This window comes from Aotus nancymaae, unplaced genomic scaffold (assembly GCF_030222135.1).
Source record: "Aotus nancymaae isolate 86718 unplaced genomic scaffold, 86718_ANA_hifiasm-v0.15.2.pri h1tg000064l_1, whole genome shotgun sequence".
Classification (NCBI taxonomy): Eukaryota; Metazoa; Chordata; class Mammalia; order Primates; family Aotidae; genus Aotus; species Aotus nancymaae.
Window position 1 is genome coordinate 27814602 of NW_026988479.1, and position 12302 is coordinate 27826903.

The 12302-nt window shown below is 37.9% G+C and overlaps 1 long non-coding RNA gene across 1 annotated transcript in view; it reads right to left on the reverse strand.

Annotated features, from left to right (window-relative positions):
• Positions 1-12302, reverse strand: part of LOC135270610 (uncharacterized) — a 372604-nt gene that overhangs the window by 209102 nt on the left and 151200 nt on the right. Inside the window, exon 3 of the long non-coding RNA XR_010338751.1 lies at positions 10667-10722. This is a non-coding gene — a long non-coding RNA (uncharacterized LOC135270610). The remainder of the gene's footprint in view (positions 1-10666; positions 10723-12302) is intronic.

Sequence of the window (12302 nt, forward strand, 5' to 3'; positions counted from 1 at the left end):
CAATATAAGCTACATAAAAATGGGAAAGTTTGGCTTCTTCACAGAAGAGTTTATGATTTAGATATATTATATATATATGTATATATATAAAGAATGAATAGTATAGAGAAACACACATAGAATTTAATAAATATTTGTTCATTAATTAGATTTGAAATTGAAAGCTGAATAATTTTGTGGATTTAAATTTTCTGCAACCTCCTTTCCTCCCTTTTGCATATCTATTTAAGCTTGGGAAATATTTTATGAAGCTTAACAAAAGTATTTCATTTTCAAATAACCTTATGTATGTTTCTGTCAGTCTACTATGCATTTCTAATGTTTGTGTGATGTTAGTATGTTTTAAGTACCTTGCATTTTATTTTGATTTTCAGATGATTTTCCACCAGAGAAGGACACTTCTTCAAATAGACTAATCCCAAGGCGCTGAGTTCTGAATCTGCCATGCACACCCCACACAGGCTCTGCTGAACACTGGAAAGAGGCCAGAATGGGAAGTTTGTTACAGGGTCACACTAACGTTCATTCTGCAACCCATCTACACTCCTGAGTGTGATTTTGGCTCTATTTCCCAAATGCTCTAGCATCACTGTCAACATTGTTAACTCATCCTCTTAGAAACAAAGCCTTCATTTTCTTTTAAAAACAGGATTAGCACCCGGCAGGCCATCTGTATATAAATTTGTTTTTTTTTTTTTTTTTTTTTGAGACGGAGTTTCGCTCTTGATACCCAGGCTGGAGCGCAATGGCGCGATCTCGGCTCACCGCAATCTCCGCCTCCTGGGTTCAGGCAATTCTCCTGCCTCAGCCTCCTGAGTAGCTGGGATTACAGGCACGCGCCACTGTGCCCAGCTAATTTTTTTGTATTAGTAGAGACGGGGTTTCACCATGTTGACCAAGATGGTCTCGATCTCTTGACCTCGTGATCCACCCACCTCGGCCTCCCAAAGTGCTGGGATTACAGGCTTGAGCCACCGCGCCCGGCCTTATAAATTTGTTTAATTTAGTCAGTGATTCTCAACAAGAGTAGCTCCATCCCAAGGGAGAACTTTTTGTTATTACAACTCTTTGATGCTGCTAGCACTTACTGAGTGAGATCAGAGTTGTGAGAAATCTTGCAATGCATCAGATTTATATTCAGAAAAAATCGTCCTATATCATCCTAACTTTCTGAATACCTTGCCAGGCCCTCAGGAGGTGGAAAACACAGTTTATGACAATCTGAGCCTAGAACCTAAGTAAATTTTACACATAAACAAATTGTGTTTTTTGCATGGTTTTATGCTAAATTTTCTATGAATGTAACTATAAGATAAATCAAGGGAAGACAATTTTTTCATAACTTTATCAAGACTTGAACAAGACTTTAATAAAGCATCAGTCATCAGTATTGATGTTCTTAGTGTTTTTCTTGCTAATATGGTACACTGATATCAGTAGGCACTTGTAGCTGTGACAGTCATTATGAATTTAAATGTGTATGTTAAGCCTCAATTTTGAATTATAACAAAAAGTATTGATTATATTCAGCTACATTTTGTCTTGCTCTCTTAAGTCTAAACATGTTCCTTATAAGTAGATGTGACTGGGCAGGGTGGCTCATGCCTGTAATCTCAGCACTTTGGGAGGCTGAGGTAGGAGGATCACTTGAGCCCAGGAGATTGAGATCAGCCTGGGTAAGAAAGTGAGACCCCCTGTCTCTCTCTCTAAAAGAAAAAAAAAAAAGATAAAGAAAAAGTAGTGTTGTTGAATATTGTATCAATGTATCAAATAATATAATTGTATTATAAATGAATCTTTTTATATTACTTTTTATATTTGAATTTTATAAAATAGGATTTTATTGATGAAAACATTGATTTGATAAAAGTATACATCAAAGTTGGCTATGTTACCTATAAACTTCATATCAGGATATGAAAGAAAAACATGAAAATTTGTCATTAAAAAGGAGCTCTAGATCTAGTAAGGTTGAAATATGAATAAAACAAATGATGTTTTGATGTATATATTTTTCTATATCACTCTTCCTACACTATAAATGCCACAGGGCCAAGCATCTGTTACATTCACCACTGTAACCCCAACGCCTAGGGTACAGCGTCTCACCTAATGGGATCACTCACTTACTCTTAAAACATTTTCTGAGCAACACTGAGTCAGGCACAAAGGGAACACAGCCATGGACAAGACAGCAACCAACAAATGGCAGGTAATATACATATAGACTGGAGTTAAGTACTAGCAAGAAAATACAGGTGGTAGAAGAACAACCTAGGATGGGTGTCATTTGATAGCATGGTAAAAGCAGGTCTCTCTGAAAAGGTGGCTTTCATAATAAGGCCAGGCTGTGAAAGTAAGGCAGCCAAGTGAGAGCCCTGCCAGAGCATTCTAGGAAAAGGGAACTGCAAATACATATACCTAAGGTGAGGTAGGTATAAGCTCGATCTCAGGACAGAAAGCCAGATGTGTGGCTAGAAGGTAGATACAGATGACAGGAGATGAGAGTAATACAAGGTAAACAGAAAGAGGCAGGCAGGGGCCAAATCTTTCTTGGCCTCATGGGTCTTAGTAACACATTGGAGTTTTATTCTGAGAGCAATATGAGGCTACCGGAGTATTTTAGGGAGAAAAGGAATATGATCAAATTTCCATTTTAAAAAGATTACTCTGGCTGCAGTGAAAAGATTAGACTATCAATGTTCACTAGTTATTTGTTGAATAAGTAAATACCAAATAAATACATTTTTTGCACAAATGAATGAACAAATCTGTGAATTCAATGACACAAAAAATGCCAAGGGCTTCAGCCCTATGCTGGGCTTACATGACACCTCACACCTCTTTTACCCTACCTTGCTATATAACTTCCCATCTGTCCCTTCTTGAGCCTCAGGTTCCTCATGATAGGACAATAAGGACTTGAAGATCCCCTCCAGGTCTGGAAATAATTCAATAACTCCTGCCAACCCCACCCCACTGCCAAGGCTCTCAGGCTGCAAACAGCTGAAGAGGAACGATGAATGCCTCTGCTCTGTTTATCATCTTTGCTTTGGCATTTCATCTGCAGCTGGAGCCCTCTCTATAAGACCACTCAGTAGCTAGAAGCTGACTAATTTCCATGTTGATTGCAAAGCTGGAAATGTATACACTTGTAATTCTTATTCTTGGCCCAAATGCTTCTTGTCGGCAGTATCTCTGACGATGAGGCGCTGACACCACTCACTAGTTATTGTCTGACGTGCTTGCTATTGATATGAGTGGGTTTAGGAGGATGCACAATTTGATAATCAGACCCCATCTGCAAAGCAATCACGAGTCACATTATGGAGAAAATGTAAGTAAATGCTGGAGATGTGACTGCCTTATTTTCAACTTCCCTTACCCTAGCAAAGATTGAGTAAACAGATGTTGATGTATGAAACAATTTTGTATTTTTTTTAAATGTAAAGAGCATCTTTTAGTGCTTTAGCATTTAATATTAGTACAGCAAGTGACAGGCTATAAAATAAAATGCTTTTATGTATATGATCTCATTTTGAAAATGCATTGTATTAGAGTTGTAGAGTAATACGTATTTGGTGAAGATATTCTGACCATGGAAAAACATATGACATTGAAAGAAAATATCCCTGACATACATTTCAGTCTCACCCCTAAGATGATGTAGACAGGATTTCTGGTCAGACTACATGGATTTAAGTCCTGTTTTCATCTTTTAGATCATTTTCTGTGAGGATCTCAGACTTGTTATTTTACCTCTGTACCTCAGTTTTTTCATCTGTAAAGTCGAAATAAAAATAGTACCCTCATAGCAAAGTTGTGATGCCAAATTAGTTAATGAATGTAAAGTGTTTAGAATAGTGCTTGGCACATGCTAAGAAAATATGTATTTGCTATTCTCCTTACCAGTTTTACTACTTCTCCACTTCAAAGCCAACCATACCTCGTGGTGTCCTACAGCTTTCACTCTAACAATTCATCTGCCCATGTGCCCTTTACTTCTATTTTCTTTTATTAAAAATGAAACTATAGGTGTGACAGGTTTTCAATTCTTTCCATGCAAAATGCATCATGGGGAATTGTTTATTAATATGTAGATCTGCATCATTAACAGTTGCATAGTATTAGTCGGGCACAGTGGCTCAGTCCTGTAGTCCGAGTACTTTGGGAGGCCAAGGTGGGTAGATCACAAGGTCAGGAGTTCGAGACCAGCCTGACCAACATGGTGAAAACCTATCTCTACTGAAAATACAAAAGTTAGCTGGGTGTAGTGTTGCATGCCTGTAATCCCAGCTACTCAGGAGGCTGAGGCAAGAGAATTGCTTGAACCTGGAAGATGAAGGTTGCAGTGAGCTGAGATCATGCCATTACACTCCAGTCTGGGTGACAGAGCAAGATTCTGTCTCAAAACAAACAAACAAACAAACAAAAACAGTTGCATACTATTTAATTTTATGGATGGGCTAGGGTTTGTTTAATCATTTTTCAATTAATGAACACTTAGCCTGATTGTAACTTTTTACTGCTACAAATAATGTTACAGTAAACTTTCCTATCAATGTATCTTTGCCCATTTGTGAGATTTTCTGTACAGGACAGATTCTGAGAAGTACCTCATCTTATTTGTATCATCACAAAATGTCTAAGGGGAAACAGGGTGAGTGAGTGCTGCCATCCACAAAGGGGGAAAATTCTAGGAGATGGAAAACTTTTTCTAACTCCTCACTAAAGCACTCTTTATAGTACATGATGGAAATGAGACAAATACTCAAGTCTTCCATTTCCAAACCCTGTGCTCTTTCTACTAGAGGATGAATTGACTAAAGATTTGCTCAGTGTGTCTGATGACTTTTGCAGTCTACAAAGTTGTCAATATTAAAAATCTTAATAGATTTATTAGCTCCAGCTGCAGGTGGGCCTGTCAGGCCTGCCTATAAACTGATCTCATATAACTAGCCACGTCTACTTTTTATCCATGTCCATAAATGATTCCCCATCCTTAAACATGGGTTAAAGGTAATATTTACTGAGAACTCAACATGGCAAAGACATCATACAGGGGATAAAAAGGAAAAAAAGTTTAATCAGATCCTGTTAAGAGACTTTGCCCTCCATCAGCTCACAGTCTAATAGACAGATATAAAATGTGTGTAAATAATTAAAGTACAAAGTAAATTGATCACTCAAGCAAAGTGATAAATAGCAATTCTTGAGGGCTTAAGGAAGAAAAGATTGGTTATTAAAAACCATAGCCTACCCCTTCAAGCCTTATCCCCCTGAGTATCCTGCTACCATATCCCTAAAGTAAATTGGGTATGGCATCAATCCCACACTTCAGGCATCCTTTGAGTCCTTGCCATCCACAGAATGACCATTTATTTATGCATGGACATGTATAGTGCTTCTTTCAGAAGCTCTTGTAAAGCAGGCCTGGTGGTGGTGAACTCTCTAAGTACTTGTTTGTTCGCAAAGGATTTAATTTTTCCTTCGATTATAAAGCTTAGTTTGGCTGGATATGAAATTCTGGGTTGAAAGTTCTTTTCTTTAAGGATGTTAAATATTGGTCCCCACTCTCTTCTGGCTTGTAGGGTTTCTGCTGAGAGATCTGCTGTAAGTCTGATAGGTTTCCCTTTATGGGTAACCTGACCTTTCTCTCTGGCTTCCCTTAGTATTTTCTCCTTCATTTCAACCCTAATAAATCTGGCAATTATGTGCCTTGGGGTTGGTCTTCTTGAAGAATATCTTTGTGGTGTTCTCTGTATTACCTGGAGTTGAATATTACCCTGCCTTGCCAGGTTGGAAAAGTTTTCCTGAATGATATCCTGAAGAGTATTTTCCAACTTGGATTCATTCTCTTCATCACATTCAGGTACACCTATCAAACGTAAATTAGGTCTTTTCACATAGTCCCATATTTCCTGGAGACTTTGCTCATTCCTTTTCATCCTTTATTTTCCAATCTTGTCTTCTCGTTTCATTTCACTGAGCTGGTTCTCGACTTCTGATATCCTTTCTTCTACTTGATCAATTCGACTGTTTAAACTTGTGCATGCTTCACGAAGTTCTCGTGTTGTGTTTTTCAGCTCCATCAATTCACTTATATTCCTCTCTAAATTGTCCATTCTTGTTAACATTTCGTCAAATATTTTTTCAAGGTTCTTAGTTTCTTTGCATTGGGTTAGAACAAGTTCTTTTAATTCACAGAAGTTTCTTATCACCCACGTTTTGAAATCTGCTTCTGTTATTGGAACACACTCGTAATCTATTAAGCCTTGTTCCGTTACTGATGAGGAATTGCGATCCCCTGTAGAGGGAGAGGCATTCTGATTTTGAGTATTCTCTGCCTTTTACGCTGATTTCTTCCCTTCATTATATATTTATCCGTCTGTTGTCTTTGTAATTACCGACTTTCTAACTAGGTCTCTGAGCAGACGTCCAACTTGTTGATTCCCAGCACCGAAGTCTGAGCAATCCACTGCGCCGGCCATAACAGCGGTGTTAAGATTGATGGTGCTTTTCTGCCTGGGAATCTCCGGACTCTGCACCAAAAATTGGCACGCTAAGGTGCCAGCTAAACCACTGCGCCGGCCACAAGAGTCACTCTGGCGACACGTGGGGCTCCTCTGCTGGGAATCTCCTGAACCGTGAGCAACAAATATTCGTCTGAAAGTGTGGCGTCCTCTCGTTCTCTGCGCTTTCACTGGGAACTAGGAGCCTGAGCTGCTAGTGATCAGCCATCTTGGATCTCTCTCCTTTAGCAGCTTTTATACAATGGTTTAACTCTACTATAGTGATACAAATGAAATTCTATTTCTTTTTGATATTTGTGGTTATTTAAAATCCATAATCAGTCAAAAGGACAAATGGATTGCTCCTTAGCACTCTGATCCCTAGAATGAATTGCATCTTTTTACTATAGACATAAAAATAAATATCAAAAATGCCAGCTATCTTTGCTATATTAACCAGTGTTATTTATTAAGAAGGTGAACTTGCTGGACCTCTTACTCATAGCAGTTTCAGGTTTAAACTTGGTTATCAATGCTCTTTGAAATTCTAATTTGTTTAAAAGACTGATGCTGTTAATATCCATTTGATTTTTTCATATGGAAATATTCTGGTTCAGAGGCTGCCAGTATACAATTCCACCTCCTACTTGAGCAGTAATTATACTATAGATAAAAAGATGGTGTAGGAGAGGCAGGTATGCACATAAATTCATAATCACCAGTATCTTTATTAATAACAACTAATTCTAGAATACTGAAATAAAATATCTCCTGACCCATTGCAAACATGTATGAGTTTCGGGAAAAAAAAGAACAATTGGTTCAGCAGAAATGAATCAGGAACATATGCCTTGGGTTTCTCAGTACGGGAACATGGCTGGCAAAATTCATTTAAACTATGCAGAACCCATAGTGCTTGAAAATGAGCTTGACAGACTGAAAATATATCTGTGCTATCCTATGAGCAATGCAAAGAACTCTTGAATTAAGCCCAGATCTTTTTCCAACAGGCCATGAAACCTAACTGTATAATAACAGCTTGCATTTCCATATCTGTTTTTCTGCTTCAACAATCCTGAAATACTGTGAGGGATGCATCCATTTTTCCTCTTTCCACTTACAGCAGGATGTTGCAGTGGGACAGAACACACACACATACACACTCTTGCTCTCTTTCTATATGTACATATATATTGTATACACACATGCACACACACACTGATGTTTTCTGGAGTTCAAAAGAAGAAAACCAGCAAGCACCAATTAAAAGCTTACTTTAAAAAAAAAAAATCAGTTGCAGGGCACTCTAAAAGCATTCATGTATGTGATACTCTCAACAAAAACAGAAAATAGTTGTCTTATCAATCTCTATTTTAAAGATGTGAAAATTGAGGTTTATAAAAGTAACTTGGCAAGTTAGAAATTGACAGAACTCCAGTCTGAGTTACTACTTAGCTAGTAATTGTAATTGCTGTGTTCTCCTTAGTGTTATCAGACAAAATATGGCAGTTAAGTCTGAATTTCAGATAAATGATAAGTAATATTTTAGAATGGGTATGATCCATGCACAATTTAGTGTCATGTTTATACTAAAATAGTAATTTTAATAATTTTATAATATAAGAATGTGTTATATATTATTTAGGATAAATTTATACTTAAAAGTATTTATTATTGATCTGTAATTCAAATTAACTGGGTATTCCATGCTTTAATTTGCTAAATCTGGAAACCCAACTTCTATTGCTTTCTTAAATTAGATAAATGAGACAGAAATGTAGTTTGTGGATTAGAGAAGTATGTCGTTCTACAAAGGAAAACAACATCTGAAATAAGGTGACGGCTGGAAGTAGTAGAAACTTTTCACAAACCAGCTGTTGGGCTCAGAAAGGATAGGCATGCCACTACAGCTTACCAAAAAACAAACAAACAAATAAACAAAAAACCCCACAGTTTTAAAAAACATTACTCAACTCCTGGTTTCCTAAAAGCACTTTCCTACTTTCAACAGTATTGTGGGACAATTAATTATTCTTAGAAGGAATACAGTAGATAGCTATTTTAGATTGATATTTTTTATTTGGGGGACTTATTAGAGAGAGCATGAGGTCATTGTCCACTGGAATAGGGGAGGAGAAGGAGAAACACTGAAGAGGCAAAGAAACTCAGTATGTGCATTACAGGTGCCAGAGAGAAGCATGTTTTCTAGAGAGGGGTCCAGACTAGGGGTCAATAGTGTTTGTGAGTCTCTTACCCACCATCTTGTTTAGCATTATATTTTCAAGTTCCCAGCATAGTGCTTGGCAGTCTTGGTACTCAATAAATATTTGTGGAATAAATGAATGAATGGATTTTCTCATCTGTAAACATCAAAGAATGCAACCAAGTCAGGCAGAACTGTGATGTTTCAAACCAGGCCTAGATTTCTGCAGATTTGTCTCTGGGGTTACTTTCATAGAAGAGGTTCCTGAAGGTAGGTGGGGAAATCCAGGCACAACTCTCCTACTTCAGTCAGGGCACCTCCCTGTCTAGCTCTTCAATGCATTGAGGTACAAATGAGATTTCACTTAGAAGTAGTTCCACTGTAAAAATTAAATAGTAATAATGATGTTTGAAATTTAGAAAAAAAAAATCTCATTTCTCAGTTTTCTTTTCCTTTTTTTTTTTTTTTAACTGTACCCAAGGTCTGTTCTCCAAAGCAAAGTAACCTTACATGCTTGCTCAAAACCCACAGGTGAGGACTGAGAAGACACAGTTCACAAGACAGCTGAGTGAAGATGAACCTGCAAAAGGACTTCTCACCCCTGGTCTCCAGTTTGCCCAAAATTTGTCTCAGTAATAGCAAGTCTTGCCTGAAGAGATAATTACTTGGCAAATTAACAATACAAAAATGAGGGAAAAATCATGCACAATCTCTCCAGCAGTTTGTCATATTGAAAATACAGCATAATTGATTTATGAATGCACCAAGGGAATACAAAACAGCAATCAGTTTTTCTGTAGTGTTTATATCTATAGTGATGGAAGTCTAATTGCATAATTTATCATTATGAAATAACTGCACAGATTACAGGTATACATAGTAAACAGCTGGATGGTGTTACTAGCTTTTGTATAAATCATTGTAGGCACTTTTGATTCAGTACACAAATCAGTCTGGGAAAACCTCAATTTTGACCATGTTCAACTATATTACAATTGTCATGTTAAGTGTTTCAATACCTATGTATGTCACTAGCTCAAGCTCTGGTCATCTCAGAGAGCATGTTACAGGAGGGCAACCTCAAAAATGCCATCAAGCCATGCTCTGGTCTGCACAATAGCCTTCAGTGGTTTCCCATTAGCATAGAAGAAATTCAAACTGCTCAAGGTCCTTATCTCCAGCCCCGTCTCTTTAGGCCTTACCACGCACCCATTATATCACAGCTATATCAGATTACTTGCCATTCCTTGAAAACTCAATCTTATGGATCTTTTCTGGACTTTTGTTCATTTTTTGAAATCCTAAGGTTTTATATATGTATTAAAATGTCTTTAAATAAAAACTATTCTGACATCAGGCTTGTTTCTAGGCACTTATTAAAGTAAAGCGGCAAGCTTCAGAGAAGACAAAGTAGATAACACCTTTCCGCATTTCTCCTCTTAAGCCTAAATAAGAACCCTGAACATTATGTATAAGGCAAACATAAGACGACTCTGAAAACTGGGCAATAGGTGGCAGACTGGATAGGGAACTGTGTCCTGAATGATGACATGGCTATGTGTTTCCTGGGTTTTCTTTTTGCATCATAGAACCCAGACTAGGTGCTGGTGAACCCAGCTAACTGGAAATGCTAATAGGCACAAACAAGCCAAGCAACATCCAAAGAACTTTTCTAGTCAAAGCAAAGGAAAGGAGCGGCCAGACAAAACCAGAAAATGTTTAACCAGTAACTGCACTCCTGCAGCCACTCTAACTCCCCACTTCTACTTTCACCATGTTGTAACAAGGAGTGCCAGCCTCCCTCAACCCTACCAGGGTAGTATCTGAGAAGGCCAAGTGAGGAACTGAAACTTTCATCCCTGCTGGGCAGTAACAAGCACCAATCCCTATCAGTATCAGAGTAAATCATAGTGGGGAACCTGGACTTCCCCCCAAACCCAGTAAGGCACACCTTCTCTCCCTCCAGGTGGTCTATCAAAAATGTCACAGGGGATGTCATTACAGAGACTGTAAAAATAAAAAGGATAATAAGGGAATACTATGAACAATTCTACACTTACACATTTGACAACTTAGACGTAATGGACCAATTCCTTGAAACTATCACAACACATTAAATGTAAAACAGAGAATTTGAATAGCCCAATAACTATTAAGGAAACTAAATTCATAATTTAGAAACTCCCCATAAAGGAATCTCCAGGCCCCAATGGTTTTGCTGAAGAATTTAACCAAATGATTAAAAAGAAATAACACCAATTCCACACAAACCCTTCTAGAGCAAAGAGGAGGAAGTCCAATTATTTTACAAAGCTAGGATCCCTCTGATTGCTGATACTAAATTAGAGAAAGTACAAAAAAAGAAAAAAAGAAAAACCCTACAGATCAATACCCATCATGACACAGCCACAAAATTCCTTAACAAAATATTAGCAAAAGAGTTTAGCAATAGGCCTGGCCAGTGGCTCACACCTATAATCCTAGCACTTTGGGAGGCTGAGTTGGGTCGATCACTGAACTCAGGAATTCAAGACCAACCTGGGCAACATGATGAAACTCCATCTTTACCAAAAATACAAAAAATTAGTTGGGCATGGTGGCATGCACCTGTGGTCACAGCTACTCAAGAAGCTGAGGCGAGAGGATTCCTTGAGCCTAGGAGGCAGAGGTTGCAGTGATCTGTGATCATGCCGCTGCACACCAGCCTGGGTGAGAGAGTGAGACCCCCTCTCAAAATAATAATAAAATAAAATAATAAAGAATTTAGCAATTTATGGAAATATAAATTATGACCAACTGGAATTTATTTCTTGGATACAAGTCTGGTTCAATATTCAAAAATATGCCAATGTAATCCAATACAGACATAGTTTAGAGATGAAAATAGACAACATATGTTGGGTACAGTGGCTCATGCCTGTAATCTCAGCATTTTAAGAGACCAAGGCAGGTGGGTCACTTGAGGTCAGCAGTTCAAAGCCAGCCTGAACAACATAGTGAAACACCGTCTCTACTAAAAATACAAAACAAATTAGCCAAGTATGGTGGCACATGCCTGTAATCTCAGCTACTTGGAAGGCTGAGGTGGAAGGATTGCTTGAACCCAGGAAGCAGAGCTTGCAGTGAGCCAAGATCATGCCACTATACTCCAGCCTGGATGACAGCAAGACTCCATCTCTAAGAAAAAACAGAACAAAACAAAACAAAGATAACAATTGATACAGTAAAAAACATTTGACAAATTTAAAGACCCATTGGCAGTTAAAGAAACTCTCAGAAATGTAGAAAGAGAAGGAAATTTTTTCAACTTGCTAAAGAGCATCTACATACACACACAAACACATACCCCCCACAGCTAACATTAAACTTAGTGGTAAAACACTGAGTCACTGAATGTTTTTCCTCTAAGGCTGGGGTACAAGGCAAAGATATGTGCTCTCACCACTCTAATTTAGCATGGAATTTCTGGCCAGTGATATAGGCAAGTAAAGGACATACACCACATAAAATCACATTTGGAGATTACCAGACTACTACAAAAAATATTCCAAGAATCCACACAAAAAAAGAAAACATCGAGAATACCA